Genomic DNA, 13,286 nt, shown 5'->3' with positions numbered 1-13,286 from the left:
TGTAACTGTGTCTTTCAAATAAATAAAAATAAATCTTGAAAAAAAAAAAAACCAACAAGACCATAGGCTTTAAAATAACACATCAATCATCACATTAAATGTAAATGGTTTAAAGGGTCCAGAAACAAGACAAAGATTTTCCCACTAGACAAAAAAGCGACACCTTACTATTTTTTGTTTATAATATGCAGACTTTTTTTAACCTTTACAAAGTTCATGCAAAAACATATTATGAAAAAAATCATGGCTTACAAAAAATTTGAGCAAGAATAAACTTATCTTTTAATTTCATTTCCCCACAAACCTTTTGAGGCCCTCTCATAGAACACAACAATTTGAAACAAAAGGGTAAGAGGAGATACACCATGCACATAAGCTATGAAAGCTGTTGCAATCATATTAATGCTGGAAAAAAGTAATTAGTTGAAGACAAAGAGATAAATGGAAAGACCATATAATTACAAACTATCACTTTATCAAGAATGTACAATTTGATATATGTGGAAATTTAAGAACATGCTTTGTAACAAATGAAATAAAACCAACAAACTACAAGGAAGAAACAAGAAATTCACAATTATAGTTGGAAATTTTAGGGCAATTCTGAGTAATCAATAACACAAGAAGACAGGAATCAGTAGTTATAGGATATTGAAACAATATTCCCCGGGGCGGGGGGGGGGGTGGGTTTCAATTCAGCACCACTAACATTTTGCAGGGATGGAGGGGAGGGGGTGTTGGGGTGGAATGAGCCGTGCGGGATGCAGGGTGTCCTACTCTAGCCACGAGATGTCAGCAGCATCCCAGCCCCAGCTGTGACCCCCAAAACGCTTCCAGACATTGCCAAGTGTCAGGGGTGGGAAGAGCAGAGGCAGAGCAAATCCCCCCATCGAGCACCAGTGGCACAGAACATTGGCTGGGTGTGAGAGGAGTCTACATTTTATAAAGTACTGAACACATCCAGAGTACAGGTGCTGAACACCGTGAGATTGAGCTAGAGATCAATTACAAGAAGAGGAAGATGTCTGGAAACCCCCCACATAGTCTTAAATAAAGCAATGCAAATCATAAAACAGTTCCCACTGAGTGCCGGGGAAGATGAACAGGGCAGACCTCCCTGGGCCAGCCCACCAGCCTAGGGAACATGGAACCTGGCCTTCAGCAACCAAGGGGACAGCCAGGAGTCCATTAGTGCCAGCAGCAGAGTCTCAACCTTCAAAGGCCGGTCTCTCTCTCTCTCTCTCTCTCTCCCTCAAAGTGAAACACAAAGCATCAGCCAGGCTGTGCCCAAGGCACAGTGCTTAGATGAGGGTCAATTGTGCCAGTTCCTTAGGGGGAGAAGGACAGGCTTGGTGGCCTGCAGGTCAAGCCTGGCCTTTAAGCTTAGTTATTATTGTTATTGTTACTATTGCCCATTGCTACTTGAAAACTCTGAATTAATTGCCATCATTTAAACATCATACACTCTCAAGCTCAAATTCACAAGCTGAGCTCTTGAAGAATTGGTCCCTGGGACCCCTCAGAAAACACATACATCCTGCAGGGCACCTGGGTTACAGCTGAGAGGGAACCCCCCCCACCCCACAGGGCGCATATGATTCACAACACTCCAGTTGGTGCCACCCCCCTGTGTCTCTGTCCTCAGGCTTCATCCTCATCTAAAATCTCTGCCTGGCCTCTGAAAGTTTGAGTTTCCAGCCTCCGCATCAAAATAGCAGCGATTTGGGGGGGGGGGGCACCTGCAGGGAGATGGGAAGGGGCTGGCTGAGTCATCCTCACGGCGGGGGTGAGTGCAGCCACACAGGCTGGGAGCTCTGTCTCCCCCACCCCCTGCAGGAGTCACTCTGGCTCCACAGTCCACCCCCAGACAACACTGTGGCCTCGCTGCTCAGCATTCCAAGCCACCTGCTGCTGGCTGCAGCTCCTCGGCAATGACTCACTGCCATTTATAGTCCAGTGAATATTTATTACGTCTATTGTATGCTAGACACAGCACTGGATCCCAGGAGGGATCAAAGCACAGATCTCACACAGTCCTGATGCAGGCCAGGAGAAGGAGCCCTGCTTCGTAGCAGCCCCACAGGAGTGGGAGTTCTGCTCGGATGCCATCTGATTATGGGACCTGGGGGAGTTATTCAGTAGCTCTGGACCGGGCTTCCTAGCGTGTCCCTTGAGGACTGTGTGACTGCTGGACACCACTGCAGGCTGTTTGCTCCAGACCCAGACCATCCTCTGTGTGTCCTCAGCAGGTGTGGGGCCTGTGTCCCAGGCTCCCTGGTCCCTGGCTTCCAGTAGGGACAGTCAGCATGGGGCCAAGGAAGAGGACTGCAGGGCAGCTGTAGGATATCTCCCCACCCTGCCCACTTTCTCCTACTCTCATTGGCATCTTCTGCCCTGGCTGTACCTCCTCCACAGTCCCAGCTCCGTGACATCACCCATCAGGTTCACTGTGCCAGAAGGCACTGGGTTCCCAGCTGTGCTGCTGGTGCCTCCTTGTGTCCCCCGACCAAGGTTGCAGGACCTCCTCTCTCTTTGGCATCTCAGCTCTTCAGCAAATTTCCTGCCTTCGTGGGCAGAATCAGGTCGCCCTGGAGTGCATATGCTGAAGCCCTAATTCCCATGTGACTCAGAAGTGGCCTTCATGTGGAAATCAGGTACTTGCAGGTGGAATGAGATAAGATGAATTTACACTGACAGGTGGGTCCCTAATCCAACACAACATGTCCTAACAGGGGCTTCAGGCACAGACAAACCCAGGGAGATGCTGTGTGCAGGTGAAGGTGCAGTTGGGTGAGCCTTCTACAGGCCTTGGAATGCCAAGGACGACCAGCAACTCCCAGGGGCAGGGAAGGACCCGGGCCACATCTCCCTCCCAGCCTCAGTGGGGACCAGCCCTGCTGCCTCCAGATCTCAGGCTTCTGGAGCCCAGGACCATGGGAGAACACATTTCAGTCCTTTAAGTCACTCATGGGCGGGACTTTGTTTTGGCAGCCCAGCATCTCCTTGAAACCTTTACATTTGCCATACTTAGTGCTTTGTGTGTTCTGATCGAACCTAACAGAATCAAATGAATGCTGTGTGGTGCACGTTTGGCACATGGTGTGCAAATAAATGAGGAGGGAGTGCAGGGAGAATGAAACTGAGACATCAAGCAGAACAAAAGCCAGAGCCTAAGGACTATTCAACCAAACTGCATTTGGAATTCACCGAGCTCAAGGCATGTGCAAAGGATGGACGGTGTGTGTTTGCTCAGTGAGCTACCCATCAGAGTGAGAAATGGCCCAGCGCTGCATTTTCACGGAAGGTGGTTTCGCCACAGTGTGGCCACCATACCAGGCTTCATTAATATGTAGGAGCAAAAACCCTGATTCTGATCTGCGCAGTTGCTTTCACCACTTGTTGGTTTGGTAACCACAGATGCTCTGTATCCTTTAGCAATGCTGTCATCTGTAACCACAGTATGCTCACTGCACAGTGCTCTCCCATTTCGGGTCCTGGAAGCATATGAATTCTGCTATTGCTAAAATGTAACTCCCACCCCTGGCCCCATCCTACCTGCCCTGCAGCATCCACCCCACTTACCCACCCTGCTTTAGACACCATGTCTGGTTTGGATTCTACCTCCCAGGTTGCTCAACCAGTAGGAGCTGGGGGAAGGGGCCTCTGTGGTGGAGATAAGAGGAACTGAATTTCCGAGGGCAGCGCCTGCTCCCTCCTGGTCGTCCCTCTCTGTGCTGGGTATCCGTAAACACCTCGCTTTCTGCTTCCTTTGTTTCTGAGTCCACCCTTTGGTGCATAGGTGGTCTCAGGTGGGCATATTTCCCACATCAGGACAAACGCATAGGATGAGCACCATTAGCTCCATTTGATAGAAAGAGGAACCGAGGCTCAGAGAAGGTAAGTGACTTACCCAGCAGGACACATGGTAGGTGAGAAAGCCAGGACTTGACCTTGTCCATGCTGCCTGGATTCTGCTCCTGGCTCTTCCCATAGGACTTTCCTGTTTCCAGTGGAAGATGCCCATGCTTCCTGAGCCTCCCTGGGGCTGGCCGTGGCTCAGGTCCATCAAGCACACAGTGCTGAGACGGAAATCAGAGGAGTGGGAGAGAGATCTGGGCCCAGTAGAGATGTCCTCTAGGAGGGCAGCAGGGTCAGAGACTGTACCATGTCCTCTCCTTTTATTTTTAATTTATTTGTCAGATAGAGTTAGGCAGTGAGAGAGAGAGAGAGAGAGAGAGAGAGAAAGGTCTTCCTTCTGTTGGTTCACCTCCCAAATAGACGCTGCAGCTGGCGCACTGCGCCGATCCAAAGCCAGGAGCCAGGTGCTTCCTCCAGGTCTCCCACGTGGATGCAGGAGTCCAAGCACTTAGGCCATCTTCTACTGCCCTCCTGGGCCACAGCAGAGAGCTGGACTGGAAGAGGACCAACCAGGACTAGAACCCGGCGCCCATATGGGATGCCAGTGCCACAGGTGGCAGATTATCCAAGTGAGCCATGGTGCCGGCCCCAGTATCACATCCTCTCTGCAGGAGGCCATGTTCTCCACTGGTGAGGGTCTCCAGGTAGGAGGGGTGTCCTAGAAGAGCCCCAGATCTCTGCATTCAAGCAATCTCCTCTGATGGTGGCCACCAGAGCACTGTTTCTGGGGTTAGGAAAGCTCTAGGCTGGGGTTGGTGCTATGGCGTAGTGGGCTAAGCCTCCACCTGTGGCACTGGCATCCCATATGGGTGTTGGTTCATGTCCAGTCTGCTCCTCTTCCAATCCAGCTCCCTGCTATGGCCTGGGAAAGCAGTGGAAGATGGCCCAAGTGCTTGGGCTCCTGCACCCACATGGGAGACCTGGAAGAAACTCCTGGTTCCTGGTTTCAGATAGGCTCAGCTCCAGCCACTGTGGCCATTTGAGGAGTGAATCAGTGGATGGAAGACCTCTCTCTCTCTGTCTCTCCCCTTCTCTGTAACTCTACCTCTCAATAAATAAAATCTTTAAAAAGAAAGCTCCAGGCTGAGGGGCAGATGGAGGGTTAGGCCAGGGTTCAGGAGAGCATAGGGCATTGCCTCCAGCCCAGAAGAGGTCTCTGTTCTTGGCCAAATAACAGATCCCCAAAATGTACACATCCCAATCCCATCCCCAAACCTGCAAATCGCACCTTGCATGGCAAAAAGGCCTTCGTAGATGAGATTAAAGGTCTTGGAAAATAAGGATCTGGAGAAAGGAAGAGAGCCCTGGCCTATCCCAGGGGGTCCTACGGAGAGGGAGGCAGGAGAGTGAGTCAGAGGGCAGAGGTGACAACAGAAGCTGAGGTTGGAGAGAGGGTAAAGAAGCCACACTGCTGGCTTTGAGGTTGGAGGAATGCCCACGGGCCAAGGACTGCATGGAAAAGGTGGAAAAGGCAAGGGAACAGATCCACCCCCAGAGCCTCCAGGAGGCGCCAACCCTGCGACCAATCTGGGATTCCCAACCTCCAAGCTCTAAGATGGTACAATCGCGTCCATTTCAGTCACCGAGCTCCTGGTGGCCACTTGTCTCTCCCCACCTCCTGGCTTTCCTGCGTCTCCTCTCCACTGTAGCCAGGAAGGAGCTCCTTCAAGAGCCTGGAATCCATGGCCCCCTCCCCTTCTGTACCCGGCCACCAAGTAGGCACTGAAGATGTCACACCCACGGGGCACAGTTCCTGGCCCAGGCATGCACAGCACACACCAAGATGCTGCAGTGACTGAGCGTCCCAGGGGGATGTGGCCTCAGGGAGCCCAGAAGAGGCAGCCGAGGGTGCTCGGCAGGGGGAGAACAAGAGCCCAGGAGATTTCACAGGGACCAAGGGCTGCAAGTCTTACAACAGCCGGGGATGTTGCAACCCTCCGTAAACTGCGGAAGATTAAACCGCGATGTTCCCACCTTCACAAGAAACGGGGCGATGGACGCTGCCCTGACCCTCAGCCCTCTGGGAGGTGGGCTGGCGTGGGTCTGCACAAACTTTTCCTTTCCCTCCTGCCTCTGCCCTGCACAGACCCGACTTTGTGCTGGTGACTTGGAGGCGCTTGGTAATGGGCGCAGAACCAGCTCCCAATGCACCATCATGTGCAGACGGTGAGATCCTTCCAGCCCCAAACTGCTGACTGTGAAATGGGGATTGTGCCAGTACTTCCCCTGTGGGAAGTCATCCAGTCAGGCAGGGGTTGTCAAGTGCTGAGTGCAATAACCCCTGACAGTCAGGTGCTGGTGACCAGTGGGGTGAGCAAGGCTCTGCTTACATCCGGGGCTCAAGGGAGGCTTGGTGGCCATGGGGCCCCTGAAGGGCTTTGCAGGCCTGGCCGGGCACTGGCTGCTCTTATGGTTGCCCTCGTTACAAGCCCTGTTCTCCAGAATTCCAGCATGAGGCCGTCCGCACCTCCCCCATTCACAGCCACCTGCAGGCCACTGCCTAAATCCATTGTCATCCACAAACTGGTACTCGCCCACAAAGTTTCTCAGTGAGCTCCAGACAGGGGCCCGGGTCTGACCCAGCAAGAACCACCTGCTCCTCCCTGCAGCCCCTTTGGCCGCTTGTCCAGTTGGCTGTGCTCCGTCTCCTCTCCTGCCCTGGCCACACAGACGGAGCCCGGCCACAGTGACTAATGGCCGTCCCTGCCACCTGCACTTGGATGATGCCGAGTTCACACCTGCCTGTCCCCAGGCTGTGTGCTCGCCTTTCCCAGCGTAGAGCCCAGAGGTTTCAGGCCTGCCTTGTGTGCTCCAGGCCACGTCTGCGGCAACAGTGACATTTGCTTTCTGCGAGTTTGGAACCATGGGGACATTCTTGTCCCTTTCTGCACCCTCCGGGTGGCCTTTCTTCTCCACATCAGCACATCTGAAGTTAATGAGGCTCGGGCTTGATTCCTGGGGTGTGCACACCCCTACCCAAACTCACCCATTCTTGGCCACGGAATGGCTGCTTTTCATAGCAGCCCTGAACAAAGCTTTGCAGTTCACCATCACTACTTGTTTAGATTGCTGCCTTTGCCAACCCCACAGGGCACAAGCTGGTCCATGCTCTTGGAGTGCAGAGCAGGCAGAGCGAGTGGGGCTGCAGGGGCTGGATGGCGGCCATGGCAGAATGGCTGCAATCGGGCCTGGGAAAGCGATGCGTGCAGATGGTGGTGGAGGGGTTGTTCCGGCAGAGAATGCTCACTTGGTGGACATTGGAGGGGACGAGCTTGCTGGTGGACCTTACCCTCTGGGCCTCTGGGCACTCATGGAACACATGGGCACAATCAAAGTGGATTTCCAGAAGTGTTCCCACACCATGCATTCGGTCTCCATTTCCATCTGTTCATCTTTTCTTTTTTCTTTTTTTTTTAAACTTTTATTTAATGAATATAAATTTCCAAAGTACAGCTTATGGGTTACAATGGCTTCCCCCCACCCATAACTTCCCTCCCGCCCACAATCCTCCCCTTTCCCGCTCCCTCTCCCCTTCCATTCACATCAAGATTCATTTTCAATTCTCTTTATATACAGAAGATCAGTTTAGTATATATTAGGTAAAGATTTCAACAGTTTGCCCATATAGCAACATAAAGTGAAAAAACTACCATTGGAGTACTAGTTATAGCATTAAATAACAATGTACAGCACATTAAAGACAGAGATCCTACATAGTATTTTTTAAAATTAATTAATTTTCTATGCCATTTCCAATTTAACACCAGGTTGTTTTTTTTTTTCATTTCCAATTCTCTTTATATACAGAAGATCAATTCAGTATATAATTAGTAAAGATCTCATCAGTTTGTACCCACACAGAAACACAAAGTAGAAAAATACTGTTTCAGTACTAGTTATAGCATCACTTCACATTAGACAACACATTAAGGCAGATCCCACATGGGGTGTAAGTACACAGTGACTCCTGTTGCTGACTTAACAATTTGACACTCCTGTTCATGGCGTCAGTAATCTCCCTAGGCTCTAGTCATGAGTTGCCAGGGCTATGGAAGCCTTTAGAGTTCGCTGACTTTGATCTTATTCCGATAGGGTCATAGTCAAAGTGGAAGTTCTCTCCTCCCTTCAGAGAAAGGTACCTCCTTCTTTGATGGCCCCATTCTTTCCACTGGGATCTCACTCACAAAGATCATTCATTTAGGTTTTTTTTTTTCCATGATATCTTGGCTTTCCATGCCTACTATACTCTCATGGGCTCTTCAGCCAGATCCGAATGCCTTGAGGGCTGATTCTGAGGCCAGAGTGTTGTTTAGGACATCTGCCATTCTATGAGTCTGCTGTGTATCCCGCTTCCCATGTTGGATCTTTCTCTCCCTTTTTGATTCTATCAGTTAGTATTAGCAGACACTTGTCTTGTTTGTGTGATCCCTTTGACTCTTAGACCTATCAGAGCCATCGAATGTGAACTGAAATTGATCACTTGGACTAGTGAGATGGCATTGGTACAAGCCACCTTGATGGGATTGTGTTGGAATCCCCTGGCACATTTCTAACTCCACCATTTGCGGCAAGTCCGATTGAGCATGTCCCAAATTGTACATCTCCTCCCTCTCTTATTCCCACTCTTATATTTAACAGGGATCACTTTTCAGTTAAAATTTAAACACCTAAGAATAATTGTGTGTTAATTACAGAGTTCAACCACTAGTACTAGAACAACAAAAACAACAACAACAACAAATACTAAAAAGGATAAAGTATTACATTGTACATCTAAAGTCAGGACAAGAGCTGATCAGTTCATTGTTTCTTATAGTGTCCATTTCACTTCACAGGTTTCCCCTTTGGTGCTCAGTTGTCACCGATCAGGGAAAACAAATGATATTTTTCTCTTTGGGACTGGCTTAATTCACTCAGCATGATGTTTTCCAGATCCCTCCATCTTGTTGCAAATGACTGGGTTTCATTGTTTTTTACTGCTGTATAGTATTCTATGGAGTACATGTCCCATAATTTCTTTATCCAGTCTACTGTTGATGGGCATTTGGGTTGGTTCCAGGTCTTAGCTATTGTGAATTGAGCTGCAATAAACATTAATGTGCAGATGGCTTTTTTATTTGCCAAATTAATTTCCTTTGGGTAAATTCCAAGGAGTGGGATGGCTGGGTTGTATGGTAGGGTTATGTTCAGGTTTCTGAGGAATCTCCAGACAGACTTCCATAGTGGCTTAACCAGTTTGCATTCCCACCAACAGTGGGTTAGTGTCCCTTAATCAAAACCACAATGAGGTTCCATCTCACCCCGGTGAGAATGGCTCACATTCAGAAATCTACCAACAACAGATGCTGGAGAGGATGTGGGGAAAAAGGGACACTAACCCACTGTTCATCTTTTCACAGATGACTCTCTCGTATGCTGGACTCCAGATGAGGCTTCGTGGAGGAGACAACCTTAGTCGGGCCCTAGGGTATAGGTGGGATATACAAAGGCAAGGAAGGAGGGGATAGTGCGTCCTACCACTGTAAGGCAGTGTCTCATGGGCCAGTTCACCCCAATCGTGTTGATGGGAACTTAATATGCCCCAGGCCCTGAGCAAGGCACGGCCACTTGGGTTTATACAAGCCCATTTGCACAACCTCGAAATCACCTGCGATGCATTTTGCAAAACACGTCTCCACACTGAAGTGACACCCGGCTGTATTATCATAATTGTAGATTTATTTCTCGGCTCTCCGTTCTGTTCCGTTAGTCTCTCTGTGTGAGCCAGGACCAAGCCGTTTTGATTGCTGTGGCTTAGTGATAGGTTTTGAATCGGGGCTTGTGATGCCTCCCGCCTTGCTCTTGACCAACGTTGCCGTATCTCCCCGGGGTTGCCTATGTCACCATGTGAATTATATGATTTTTTTCTATTTCTGCAAAGTGGGATTTTGGTCGCAGTCACATTAAATATGCATCATCATCTACAGGTGCAACTTCTACTTCCCAGTGATCTCAGGGGTGTTGATTGTTCAATCTCTTAGAGACCCCAGGATCAGAGGCAAGTGTTAGAAAAGATGTGAGTCACCCCAGACGTATAGGAGATGGAGAAGAATGAGAACCACTGACCTACAGGTGTGGGTGGGAACACCCTGGCCTGGCATTTGTGACATAGACCCCAGGATGGCCCTACCTCCTCGTGTACACACCTCCGCCGAGCCTGGGCCTGCCTTGTCACTTTCTTCGAAGCAGTGGAGTTTGGCAAAGGTGCTGGGATGTCTGTGATTTTGCCGCTGAGATTTGTGACCTGTGTCCTGCAAGGAGCACCTGGTCCTTGCTGGCTGTGAAGAAGCAAGCTGCCACGTTGGGAGCTGCCTCTGGGGTGGGCCGTGCAGCCAGGAGCCGGGGGACTGTGTGAGCTTCCGATGATCTCAGGGTGAGGGACTGAAGACAGATCCATCAGCTTAAGGTTCTGGAAGTCAGGAATCCTGCCAGGTCTCCCAGGGCTAAAGTCTGAGTGTCAGCTTCGTACCTGGGGGATGTCCCCTGCCTTTGCCTCTCCACCGTCCTCACACAGTCTGACTTTTGCTGTCACTCTTCTCCCAGACTTGGCCTTGTCGGGACAACTCTCCCATAGCTGGGATTCATACAAGTAGACAGGGCCCACCCAGATAACTCATGGTCTTCGCCCCATCTCCAGCTCCTTAGCCTTGGTCACAGATCAGCCTCTTCCACAGCCACAGGTTCCGGGAGTCAGCATGGGAGCCACTGGGGGCAGTACTGTGACTCCTGCCAACAGCCAGGGAGACGCTGAAGCACCCAGACTAATGATGCACTTGGACATGAAGGTGGCCCACGCCAACCACCAGAGCTAAGAAGTAGTCCCTGCCCACAGTCGAGCCTGCAGCTGGGGCTCCCACCGCGGTGGCAGCTCAGGTGCGCCAGGACTTCTGACACACAGCAACGGAGGCTGGTGTATGCACCAGGGCTGAGGCCGGCCTGTGACACAGCAAAAGTTAACTTCTGCCGATGCTGATTTGGCTTTGGCTCTGTTCTTGCCTGTTTCTCCAGGTCCCTGGGCGCTGTGCTCTTCCACACACATGTATACAGTCACAGAAACACACACACACACACACACCCTCACAGCAGGTGTGCACTTCTGTGCACAAAACACCGGGCTTTATGTCTCTGTTCTGTGGCAGCAAATGAGTATCCCCCAGATGGGCAGACGCACAGGCTGTGTGTTCTGAGCTTGCTGCGACAGAGGAGCCAGCTGTCTTCACTTACATTCAAGAGATGTGTAAACAGGCAGAGGGGAGGGAAAGCTGTGTAATGGGAAAGGGAGAAGGGTCAAGCGCGACTGCGCTGTAGGCTGCTGGCGCAGGGGAGCTGGAGTGGGGCTAACTTTAAGCAGGGCAACCTAACTGACTGCCCAGGAGCGAACATGCAGCTCTACAATGGACCAGAAGTTGGAAGTGGTGGGATAAGGAAGGCTGTCAGTCATCACTCAAGCCCTGGCCATCTGAGGCCTAGGTTGGCATCTGGGATGCCAGTTTAACTTCCTGCCTGGTCTGGCCGGCTCCTGCAGGTTGTGATCCTGAGCTGTAATTTAATATATATGGCCGGGACATTGTCCACTTGAAATTCAGTCTGTCAGCATGCCTCTTTTTTGTTTAAAAAAGATTTCATTTTATTTATTTGAAAGGTAGAGTTACAGAGAGAGAAAGAAAGAGAGAGAAGGACAGAGAATCTTTCACCTGCTGGTTCACTCCCTAGTTGGCCTCAACGGCCATTGCTGGGCCAGGACAAATCCAGCAACCTGGAACTTCATCTGGACTTCCCACATGGGTGGCAGAGGCCCAGGGACTTGGGCCATCATCAGCTGCTTCCCCAGGCGCATTAGCCTGGAGCTGTGTCAGAATGGAGCAGCCAGGCGCTGAACCAGCGCTCATATGGGACATCAGCATCTCAGGCAGTGGCTGAGCCCCCGCACCACCACACCGGCCCCTCTCAGCATCTCTAACAGTGCCGTTTTCACTGCCCAGAGCGTGCATCCCTACACGGCATCTAGTTGCCAAACTTGTATTCAACTTCTAAGTGTAACTTGTTCTGTGAAGCCTACTGCAGCCCTCTCGGGTGCTCATGTCAGTACTCATGTGCCTCCTCTAGTTACTACATATGTTCATCTCTCCAGCTGGGCAGGGAGCCTTTCTCCTTCTCCAGTGTCCACCCAGGGCCCCAAAGCCAGGTGCTCAGCAAACAGCTAGTTGAACAGAGGTAAAATAGCACCGGCAACAAACCAAGAATTGCGTGCTTTTTATCCAACCCAGTGATTTCAATTCAAAGTTGAAGCCAAGTGATTTCTGTCTTGGAATTGAAAGGTGTTGGATCCATCTTGGCCACCTGCTAGGAAAAGCAAGAGACTGGGCCGAGAGCCTCGTCCTAATTTCCATGGAAGGAAGTGTCCAGCTAAGAAGGCAGAGGCGGGCTTCCCAGGCCCGGGGCTCTTCTGGTGCTGCACGCGGCCTGGGGCCTGTGGGAGGCTGGGTAGCTCTGCAGCCAGTAGTGCACTGGGCTGGGGCCTCCATCACTGTGACCCCAACTCACGCTGGCATGTCGAGGCTACTGTTTGCACACAAGTCTGCACTTTTGAATCATGGGAAATCAATCACCACCTAGTAACTATCATAATCCAAGCACTCCCAGGAATCAGTAGCATAAGCCAACAGGCCAGTGGAAGAAAGCTCAGCCCTGCAGAATTATGTGAGTCTACAGCTTCCTGTCTACAATGTCGTTAGCCCCACACTGGGAGAAGACGGTTATAAATATTCAAAGTGGTATGCATAAATCTGCTGTCATAGGTGAATTCGAGAGACAATGTGAGCCCACAGCTATGATGTTTCTTGGACTTCGTCATTAATCTGGGTCAATGGACATGTTCTGCATTTGTCTTTCATTCCCATCCATCCAAGTCCCTGTACAGTTCATTAAGAGCAATGGCGTTGGCTCCCCTGTGATGGGCCCATGCCTTTTCAACAATCCATCTTCCTCAATAGCCAGGGAGAAGGGATGTGTCTATTCCCGAGTTTTTCTCTTCCAGAACTAGTGGAATTCAGAGAAGAGGAGTCATGTGAAAAATGTTGTTTGGACAGTGATGTTTCAGGAATCTTGATGTGTGAGTTGCATTTATTTGGTTTGGGCTTCTTACTGTTGCTTCAAAGTAACAATCACCTAATTAGTACTAATTATATCCACAATGGTGACAATCATAGTATTAGCAATTATTGCAGTGATCACATAACATTTTGGGGTACCTGCTCTGTCCTACAGCGTCATCATGGACACATACTTCCACGGATCAGGGATACAGCGGAAAACCCAATCTTCCAGTC

The sequence above is a fragment of the Lepus europaeus genome, chromosome 4 (genome assembly GCF_033115175.1).
Source record: "Lepus europaeus isolate LE1 chromosome 4, mLepTim1.pri, whole genome shotgun sequence".
NCBI classification, from domain to species: domain Eukaryota; kingdom Metazoa; phylum Chordata; class Mammalia; order Lagomorpha; family Leporidae; genus Lepus; species Lepus europaeus.
This window is presented reverse-complemented; position numbering follows the sequence as displayed.